Source organism: Pleurodeles waltl, chromosome 3_1 (genome assembly GCF_031143425.1).
Source record: "Pleurodeles waltl isolate 20211129_DDA chromosome 3_1, aPleWal1.hap1.20221129, whole genome shotgun sequence".
NCBI classification, from domain to species: domain Eukaryota; kingdom Metazoa; phylum Chordata; class Amphibia; order Caudata; family Salamandridae; genus Pleurodeles; species Pleurodeles waltl.
In genome coordinates this window covers 710,253,670-710,265,312 of record NC_090440.1, presented here as the reverse complement: position 1 = coordinate 710,265,312, position 11,643 = coordinate 710,253,670, and positions in this window count along the sequence as shown.

Sequence of the window (11,643 nt, the reverse complement as noted above, 5' to 3'; positions counted from 1 at the left end):
GCTCTAAGTCATAATACACACATTGTCATGAATGCCAAGACATCGTCATGAAGGCACATAAAATTAAACATTCCCATCTGGCACATGTCATAGCACCAACATTTCCCTCCCAATTCCCATCAGCCGAGCCCCGAGAATATGCTAGTTACTCACAACATGGCAAGTACGACACATAACCAGGACATGAAGAATATGACATACACAATGGGGAGATAAGTATCTTGGGGCACAGCAAGTATGCCCAGAATCGGCAACAACCTCTTCTATATGAGGCTCACCACGCTTCTGTGCTTATTTTAAAGGTTAGATGGTAATTATGCCCAATCCACTGGGACTGGTGCCTGAGCTCCTGTTCTCCTACCACAGTGATTATGGTATGTCTCCTTGGCAGGATGGAGCCTTCATCAAGGTCTCCTTCTCCGTTCTGTGAGGGGAATCGGTATAAAGGTACAAGGCCCTCACAGTAAGGGGGGTAAGGTGGGGAGCACGCACACGGTGAAGGCCATTCAGGAGATCTTCCTAGAGCCCCACCCTCCCTCCTCCCCTACCCCAGTCCCCTCCAATGCAGGGTATCGGGTGGCCAAAGCCGCAAGGGTGTGGCGCAGCGGTTGAAACTGAGGCAGCTCTTGTCTCTAAATCAGTCCAGACAGCCTTAGGAGTGCGATTGAACTCTCCGTTCCTCTCGCAGACAGGTCTACAGGCAGGGCCACCGCCCAGTAGCACACAGGGCAGCGGTACTCCACTGGCGAGGTTCCAGAGCTCCTCGTGCTGCAGGGCATCCCGGCGCTAGAGTAGGGGTAATGGGGGCATCGCGGATGGTTTCCTTGTTGCCCCAATGACGCCCCTGAAGGCAAACGCAGCTTCTCTCTCTGCCCACTGCAAGAAGGCTCCATTGGAGCAGGGAGTTAGGTGGCCGGCTGATCCAGTTGTTAGGGCCCCTGCAAGGGTGCTCCTGTGACGCGTCAGTCCTGGGACTGGCTGTGTCCTCCTTGGCACGGCAGCCACTGGAAGCGCATTGTGTTCCCCCTGCACCCGGGAGATGGAGGGGAGCCCCAACAAGGGAATACAGATGACGAGGTGCTTTACCAGCTCTGAAGCGGTAAAAAGCAAAGCACTCCACAACCTATTGTATCTATGAGACCAGGTAATAGGGCTCCCCCCAGCGCTGGACTCTTAGTGAGGCTCTCAAAGGGGGGGGAGGACTCAGAGGGGCAGGCCAGCACAACTCGGGTGGCGGTTTTTCCTGGCACCAGGGCAATCGGTGCCCTAACTAGGACAGAATCAGGGAGAGGCTGACAACAGGGCAAGAAATAAGAAAAGCAATCCAGATGAGTCCTTTGTGCCACCCAGTAGCCACCAGACAGCAGGACGTCAAACAGAAGAGCAGTCCAGGTGAGTCCAATTGTGCAGTCCAGCAGTCCTTCTGACAGAGACTCAGTCCCAGGTCCAAAAGTGCTCTCCAAGTGTAGGGGACAAATCCCTGTACTTATACTAGTTTTGCGAAGCCTTCATCAAGGGGGATAAGGGGTTCCATCCAGCACTAACTGGTTCCAGAGATGTCCCCTTTCTCCTCCAACACTGGCTCCAGATATCAGTAGGGGTAAACGAGCCCTTTGTGTGTCGCTAGGGCACAGCCCCAGCCAGGGAAGACCATTCAGTATGCAGATACACTCTTGTGACACCTCCACCCTCCCTGTGTTCAGGCTGTCTGAAAAGTATGCACAAAGCCCAGCTGTCACTCTGCCCCAGACATGAATTGGAGGCACGCTGCAAAACACCAGTCATAAGCACAGAGAAATGCTCACTTTCTAAAAGTGGCTTTTCTATAATGGTAATAAAAAATACACCTACACCACAGTAAGCAGCCTTTCTCACTACCATTCCAACCATACCAAACATGCCGACGCCACCCCTCATAGATCACACTTAGACATATGTTAGGGCATTTACAATGCAATCCTATATGAGAGGCAGCACTCACAATAGTGAGCAATCAGATAGGTTGTTTGTCACTACCAGGACATGTAGTACATAAAGACATATGTCCTAACTTTTACATACATAGCACCCTACCCGTAGGGCTAGCTAAGTCCTACTTTAGGGATGACTTATAAGTACTAAAAGGGGAGTTCCAGGCCTGGCAAGTAAATTTAGATGCCATTTCCCTGTGGCAGTAAACTGTGCATGCAGGCCTGAGACAGGTTTGAAAGGCTACTTCTGTGAGTAGCGCAAGCCGCACTGTAGGCCCACTAGTAGCATTTGATTTGCAGGCCCTGGTTATAGGGATACCACTGCACACAGGACTTAAATGTAAATTAAATGTGTCAATTAGGTGTGAGCTAATCATGCCAAGTTTAGAAGGGAGAGCACATGCACTTTAGCACTGATCAGCAGTGTAAAGTGCTCAGAGTTGTAACGTTAACAAAAAGGGTCAGAAAACGTTGGAGAAGGAAGGCAAAAACTTTGGGGACGATCCTTTAAAAATGGCCAGGTCCAACAGTTACATTCTCTTATTCTTTGTGAGTCTTTCTTTGCCGTTACTCTCTTAGGCATATACCAAGAGTGTGAGTGAGTGCCAAGGTGAGAATATTCTCCAGTTCTTTGAGATAGTATGCTGGTACAGTCACCAAACCATGAATTCCAGATTGCCTTGCTAACCTTGAATATTAGGGCTTTGGCTTTTCCCTCAGAACTGCTGAGCTTGTTTAACACGGAGTTTGATGTACCAGACATGATTTTGAAATGTGTCATAGTTAACCCAAGTCTCCAGCAAATAGTTTTTAACAGGAGGCATAGAGTGCAGATGACTGTACTTTCCTACACCAAGATCACACAGACACTGTTTTTTGGGTCCCCCAGTCTAGTCAAGACTTTTACAAAACCAGGATAAAAAGCATTAGTATTGTCTACGCTGGTTTCAATGATTATGGCAACTGTTGTCTTGTTGCCTCAAGAGTAAGACGGCGCATATTTAGTCAAAGAATGTTTAGTCACTGAGCATGAGCGTTTGCATTTTTGCCTAATAACCCCAGAGTTCTAACTTTAAGTGGAATCGAATGAGGCCACCTATTGTTCAAGCTGCCCGTAGTCGGACTCACCTTAAGTGTGTGGGGTTTTGGAGAAAAACATACATGAGCCTGTATTGGAGAAACTTACTTAAATTTTGTTTTACAAAAAATAGGTTTTACTCGCCTTTTTACTCAAATGAATGACATTCTGAAGTAATTTAACTTATCCTAGTGAATGCTCTTCATGCTAAAAAAAATTCTCAAAAGTTATTTTTCTCTAGGCTCATGAATTCCTTTTTAGATCTCGCCTACAACGCATGCATTCTATGTGCTCTCGCTCACAAGAGATATTGTATGCATCGTGCATTGCTTAACATTCATTGGCTTCCTTATTATTACTCTTATTTGTTGCATTCTAATTGGCCAGTGTGTGCTGGCTTTACTTCCTCTTCTCTCGGCTGGACCATGAACCCAGTACTGATTGATTCAGCTTGACTGCTGTCTTTGCGGTAATTGCGTTGTGTATTACTTTTATTTTTTTCTTCTTCCCTGTCGTCCTTGTTGAACCTCTTTCCATTTGTAGCTATGTTTTACTATGCCACTCACACTTCAGAGAAGCCTTTTTTCTCCTTTGAAATTGATGTTTTTATTGTGACAACAGATATAGGGGGTCATTCCAACCTTGGCGGTAAGAAAATAAGTTACTTACCTGTAACTGTAGTTCTCCAGTATTGGAATCTTTCATAGATTCACATGCTTGAATAATTCCCCGTCGTCGAGATGGGAGTCCCGGTATAAATTTTCATAAGTAATGTTAAAACATATTGAAGAGAAAAAGGCCCTAGGCCTCTTCAATTTGATAGTCTATCAGAGTCATTTTGTGAAAAGGACCAAACTTGATCCTCCACCAATCAGGCGACAGCACCCTTCAGAACCTCCTGAGAGAAGCTCTAGCACCTCAGATTTTCCACGCACAAGTGCGTATATTACAATGAGTATATGTACTACTAGAAAGAAAGAGGTGAAGTGAGCTTCTCCGGGGAGGTGGGTGGGTCGCATGTGAATCTATGAAAGATTCCAATACTGGAGAACTACAGTTACAGGTAAGTAACTTATTTTCTTACTCCAGTATTGGAACTTTCATAGATTCACATGCTTGAATCAGAGTAGAAAGCAATAAGTATGCACATTGTAAAATGACAACCCTTTTAATAAACAGGTTATCTTAGACCACAAAACCTTATCATCATCATGTATAAAGTGATGAAGTATATGAGTGTACAGACATATGTCCCTACATATATATCTATATATAGATATACATATATACACATCTATCTATACACACGTATATATACATAAATAACAGTATGTTTTAATCTCTAATATAAATAGGTATATTCCTGTGAAGATACATGCTGACATTTAAATAACAAACCAGTATTAAAACATAAGACAGTAATGTAAGCTGATCAATATCTGATAACCCGCTTACTATGGGATTATGATAGTGTTCTATTATCTTTAGATACATTTCTTTTTTTTTTTTTTGGATGTGCATACCTTTTCTATGATGGAGGGATGTAGGAGAAATGGCTCACCTTCACCTGAAGAGATTCCTGAGAACCGCTTGGCCCACTGCTACCTCTCCGTGCGAGAGGGACTCCAAGCAATATGACAGCTCTTCCATGTTGCTGCCCTACATATGTCTTGTAGTGGCACTCCGGCAAACAGTGCCACTGACGATGAGACTTTTCTCGTCGAGTGAGCATGCACAAATGACTGCAAAGGTTTGCCCGCTGCCTGATGGCAGAAGCGAATAGCAGAGGCGATCCATCTTGAAATACTCTGCTTGGATAGCGGGTACCCCTTCCTAGGGGCACTGTACGCCACAAATAGCTGATTAGAGCGTCGAAAAGCTTTTGTCCTGTCCAAATAAAATTGAACGCATCTTTTCACGTCTAGAGAGTGTAATGCCCTCTCTGCTGGAGTAGATGGATGAGGGAAAAAAGACTTGAAGACCAAAGGTTCGTTAATGTGAAAGTCTGACGGAACCTTTGGAATAAAATGCGGGTTAGTGCGCATTAGTAGTCTATCTTGTTTAAACTGTAGGAATGGCTCTTGGATGGAGAGAGCTTGTACCTCACTGACCCGCCTAGCTGATGTAAGAGCTATCAATAAGGCAACCTTCCACGATAAATGTTTGAGGGAAGCACGGTGGATCGGTTCAAAAGGATGCTTCATCAGTTGTGCCAAAACAATGTTCAGGTTCCACGAAGGAGGTGGAGGTCTGAAAGGAGGGTAAACCCTGAACAGCCCCTTTAGAAATCTCTTAATCAGCCGAGACGAGAAGAGCGAGGGTGTGTCCTCTGAACGTCTGTACGCAGCCATGGCTGCTACATGAACTTTAATGGACGAGTGTGCTAGGCCAGATCGAGCTAACTCTAAGAGATACGGCAAAATCTCTTCTGGTAGTGAAAGAAAAGGGTCAATTTGAAGTTGATGACACCAGGCACAGAATCTCCTCCATTTACACTGATACGCCTTGTTAGTGCTATCCGCTCTGGCCTGTGACAAAATATCTCTGCAGTCCTGCAGGATATTTAAATGCGCAAATTCTCTGTGGTGAGGAGCCATGCCGCTAACCGCATTGAGTGTGGATCGGGGTGTCGAACTTGGCCGTTGTTCATTGTTAGTAAATGAGGTAACGGCTCCAGCGGAATATGAGGTTTGACTGAGAGAATGAGGAGCTCTGTGAACCAATGTTGGCGCGGCCAATACGAGGCTATCAGTATGAGAGTGCACAGTTCTGTTTTCATCTTCGTGAGGACCCTTGGGATCAACGGAATGGGAGGAAAGGCGTAAGCAAAGATGTCTGACCAGACTATCGAAAACGCATTCCCCCAAGATCCCTTTTGGTGATGCCAACTTGCGAAGAACTGGCATTTGGCGTTGTCCTTCTTCGCAAACAGATCCACTGTTGGTGTTCCCCACTGGGAAAAAATCTGGGTGAGTACCGTCTGGTCTAATTCCCACTCGTGGCATTCCGATTTCTGTCTGCTGAGTGCATCTGCTGCTTTGTTGTTTATTCCCGGCAAGTGCACCGCCGACAGTTTGACGCCTTGCTGCGAGGCCCAGTTCCAGATCTCTTGGGCTTCCCTGGAGAGGGTGAGAGATCTTGTACCTCCTTGTTTGTTGAGATAGTGCATCATAGTGGTGTTGTCCGTTCTTATCACCACTCGCGATCCATGGATTCTTGGGAGAAACGCTTGTAAAGCAAGGTGCACTGCCCTGAGTTCTAGCCAATTGATATGCCTTGATGCCAAATGAGTTGACCATCTGCCACTTATTTTCAGGTCCTGTAATACTGCGCCCCAGCCTTCCAGTGAGGCATCTGTTGTTATGGTCCACGGGGCTGGCTGTTGAAGAAACGAGAGACTGATTGAGAGATGATGCTTTTGAGACCACCACTTGAGAGTTTTGATCATTATCGGAGTAATTTGTATCTGGTCTTCGAAAGTTCCTGATACTTGAAGCCATTGACGGTTTAGCTGCTCCTGCAAGGGGCGCATCTTTAGCCGACACAGAGGGATCAGAGGTATGCATGAAGACATCATGCCCAATAGTAATTTGAAGAGACGGACTGTAACCTTTCGTCTTCTTTGTATGAAACTCCCTAGGGTTAGTAACCTTTGTTGTCTCTCTAACGTGGGACATGCAATGCCGGATTCCGTGTTAAGTTTTGCTCCCAGAAAAGTAATACTGCGGCCTGGTAGAGGGTTGGACTTCTCCCAGTTGATCGTGAATCCGAGATTGGTCAGCAAGGAAACGCACTTTCTTGTTGACTTGTGTGCTCCTGTGTAAGTCTTTGCCTTTATTAACCAGTCGTCTAAGTATGGAAAGACCTGGTGCTTTCTTCTCCTGAGAAAGGCTGCCACTGGTGCTAGGCATTGGGTAAATATTCTTGGGGCTGATTTGAGCCCAAAGGGAAGGACGCGATATTGATAATAGCTCCCGGCTACGGTAAATCTCAGATACTTTCTGTGGGCAGGGTGGATTGGTATGTGGAAGTATGCGTCCTTGAGGTCTAGCGATGACATAAAATCTCTTCGATTGAGACTCAGAAGGACGTCTTGCAGGCTGATCATTTTAAACGATTGCTTCTTTAGGTATACATTTAGTTGCCTTAAATCGAGGATCGGTCTCCAATCCTTCCACTTTTTTCGAATTATGAAGAACCTGGAATAAAATCCTGTTCCTCTTTGAACCCGCGGCACCTTCTCTATAGCTCCCTTGAGAAGGAGCTTGTAGACCTCTTCTTTGAGTTGTTGAGGGTATCTTGAAGGAGTCCTGCGGGGAGGGTTGGGGGGAGGTTTCTGGACAAATTCTAAAGTATGGCCCCGTTCCACTAATTGTAGGACCCACTTGTCTGACGTAATGGTTTGCCATTGACTGAGAAATAAGGAAATTCTTCTGCCCAGGGTGACAGGAGGAAGACTGGGCGTAGCCGGCGCCTCGAAGACATCAGGTTCTACGAGCTGCATCCTTAGCAGGGCGGGTTGAGCGTCCACGGCCTGCCGGTCTATTATAGGCTGGTTGAGTCGGTTGTCTTTGGGAATAGTATGGCCGAAATTGTTGTGAAGATGACGGATAGGAAGAGTATCTCTGTTGTTGATACCCTCCTCTGTAAGAGGGCTGGCCGCGCCCCCTAGGGCGAAAGGACGATTTCCGATATTGCAGGGTCCCTAGTGACCTTGCAGTGTCCGTGTCAGTTTTAATTGACTGTAGGGCTTCGTCCACATGTTTCCCAAATAACGCTTGGCCATCAAAGGGTAAGTCTAGGATCTTATTCTGGACTTCTGGACGAAATGAGGTGGCTTTGAGCCAGCCCTGTCTTGTTAATACAGCAGCGCCTGCAAGCTGTCTGAAAGCAGTGGTCGCTATGTCCATTGCGCAGTCTATAAGCTCTGCAGACGCGCGTTGACCCTCTTGCACAGTCTTATTTGCCTCTGATTTTACGTCTTCCGGCAGTTGACTAATGAAAGGTGCAATATCTGCCCAAAGCTGTCTGTCGTATCGAGACAAAATAGCCAAGGAGTTGGAAGCTCTAAGCACTAAGCTGGCCATAGAAGAAAATCTTTTTCCTATGTTGTCTAGCCTTCTACCCTCCTTATCTGGGGGCGCAGAAATTGGAGCCGAAGGATTCTTTGATCTTCTTTGAGCCGCTTGAGCTACTACGGAATCTGGAGGAGGATGGCCTGTCAAGCATGTTGGGGCATCATCGGGAGCTTTGTATTTCTTATCCAGACGTGGTAAAACTGCTGTGACTGTTGCTGGATTAGTCATGACTTTAAGGCCTTCTTCCCACAAGTAGTTCACCATTGGGATGGAACGCACAGACTTCTGGAAGGGCTCTTTAAAATCATAAAGGAAACAATCTGTTTGCTTCGTAGGTAGCGGTAATGCAAAGCGCTTGGCTGCCCTCTCTAAGAGATTGTGAAAACCTCCAATGTCTTCAGGTGGGGACTCCACCTTCGAATGAGAAGGAGAAGATGGAGCAGGAATAATATACTCGTCCCACTCTGAGTGAGCATCTATGAGCTCTCCTTCTTGATCTCCATCTGAAATGTCAGTGTCCTGGGGAATTGTCATGTCTGGGGTAGCCACATCTGTGAGATGCAAAGTCGTCGGTCTTTGATGTGGAGTAGAAGGACCAGAAATGGGCGATGGATGAGGCTGTTCTCCTTGTGGAGGAAACCTTCTGTTATAATCCACCAACATGGCTCTAAGGCCAGTAAGCAGGTCGGAAGGGATATACGTTCCCTGTTGATACTGCTGATGCTCCAAGGAAGCCTGGGTATCATAAGCTTCCTCATATTCCTCCTCTTCCTGATATTTTACATTCAATTCAGAGGGGCTGTGGGCCGTACCAAAAGGCCCATCTTCGTCTGAATCATCATCTCCCTCCAAAAGATGTACTGGTACCAGGGAGGATACCTTACTAGGTGAAGTGTGGGTTGGAGTTAATGTTTCTGTTCTTTTTTGGTATTTTTCCCTCGACGACTATCTCGTCGACGACGTGTAAACTGACTTTGTCGTAGACGGTGCCGTCGATGCTGGACGCACTGTTATTTTAATAGCCGCAAGCTTCGCCGACGAGTCTACCGTCGACGGAGTCCTCGTCGACGGTAAAGCTGATACTGACATCAGCGCCGTCGACGATGACGAGGTGTAGACGGTCGTCGACGCTGAAGTCGTCGTTGAAGTTCTCGTCGACGGTGGTGTACTCATCGACGATGTCGCCGACGGAGCCGTGGACGACGGAACACCTAAAGTAGTTGTAGTCGTCGGCAATGCGCCCACCGACGGTGCCGTCGACGGGGAATCCGTTGACGAGGCCTTTTTTCCAGTCACAGAAGATGGCTTTTTGAAAGGCACAGATGGTGGAACAGATGAGGATTTCCTGTGCCTCTCAGAACTGTAAGAATGTTTTTTCCCCTCTTTACTTGAGAGTCTAGTTGGGGAAGAAGATGGGCTGCGACCCTTATAAGACCCTGAAGCAGTCTTTTTGAGGGCTTTCCTTGAGGTTTGTGAGGGAGATCTAGAGCGTGATCTTGCTCTTTTAGTTGATCTCTCGGAAGTGGATGATTCCTCACTCTCAGAATCAGAAACTGGATCCTTCCTATGCTTCAGTTTCTGCAGCCATATTAGTAATCTGCCTTCTCTATCCTTTAAAGTTTTAGAAGAAAAAGTACGGCAAATCTTACAGTCCTTGGCTGAATGATCTGGATAGAGGCAGTAAATGCAGTCTTGATGAGGATCTTCAGAATGAAGTCTTTTCTTCCCACAAGTCTTGCAGTCTCTAAAGAGACTTTTCTTTTCCTTGTCAGACATAGTTGAAAAATAGCTGACAAATCAAAATAATTGAGTTTCTCTGAGAGAAAAAGAGCTGAATAAAGGTGTGAAAACAGAGCAGAGCTCTGAGGACACTCCCTAGCACGACGTGCGGTAGAAAATCTGAGGTGCTAGAGCTTCTCTCAGGAGGTTCTGAAGGGTGCTGTCGCCTGATTGGTGGAGGATCAAGTTTGGTCCTTTTCACAAAATGACTCTGATAGACTATCAAATTGAAGAGGCCTAGGGCCTTTTTCTCTTCAATATGTTTTAACATTACTTATGAAAATTTATACCGGGACTCCCATCTCGACGACGGGGAATGATTCAAGCATGTGAATCTATGAAAGTTCCAATACTAGAGTAAAATCAGCTTACCGCTGTCAGAAGACCGCCAACATACCGCCGCGGTAAACCGCCACGGTCATTCTGACCCACAACAGGCAAACCGCCAAAATACAGACATCCACAAAAGTCCGCCACACCAAAGGCCAGCGAGAAACTGGCGATGACCAAACCTCCACCATCACGCCAACAGAAATACGCCCACACTATCACGACACACGAACACACGCGGCGGTCTTTCAACCGCAGTATACTATTGGCGGTACACACCGCTGCGCTCAAAATACACACACACTTACAAAATACAACCACATTGGACAAATCAAAATACACACACCTGATACACATACAAACATCACTCCCACACACCCAGGACAATATAAAACACACACCCACATCACCCTCAAACCCCCACTCCTCCAGAATCGGGACCACGCACAGAGAAATAGAGATCCGAGCACCCAGACGCGCATTTTACTTTCACCCAGCAATATTACCACGCACTTCACACAACACACCAATACACATCACCACACTTAGCACCACACAATCCACCCCACACATCACCCACACCACCCCATGGCACCGCAAAGACACCCCAGGTTTTCTGAGGATGAACTCAGGGTCATGGTGGAGGAAATTGTACGGGTAGAGCCACAGCTCTTCGGGACACAGGTGCAGCACACCACCATTGCCAGGAAGATGGAGCTATGAAGCAGAATAGTCGACAGGGTAAATGCAGTGGGACAGCACCCAAGAAATAGGGACGACATCAGGAAGCGGTGGAACGACCTACGGGGGAAGGTGCGTTCAATGGGGTCCAGGCACAACATCGCGGTGCAGCGGACTGGCGGCAGACCCCCACCTCCTCCCCCAGAATTTACAACATGGGAGGAGCAGGTCTTGGCGATCCTGCATCCTGAGGGCCTCGCAGGAGTATCTGGAGGAATGGACTCTGGTAAGTCTCATCTTCACAACTTCAACCCCCCACCAGCATGCCAACTCATACCCCCACCCCCACCCTCACCCCCATCACACCTACTCCTTGCAAATGTCTCACCATCACAACCCACCCATCGCAACCCCAAGCCCTGCATGCGACCACAAAGCATGGACACCCATCACTAAAGCATGCCCACTGCACATCCCCATCCCCCCCAAACCACCGTCACAAAAGCCCCCACACAGGAATGCCAGCACTGGGGTACACGGGCACCCACCCATTGCACGCTATGGCACACACAGATGCAATAACCATCCATTTATACCCCTGCAGGACCCGAACGCCACGTCACTGCGCAGGAGGGCCCACAAATGTCCATTCCACCCCCAGAAGAGGCCCACAGTGATGACAGCACCTCTGTCGACCTGGATCTAGATGACCAGCCCGGCCCATCGG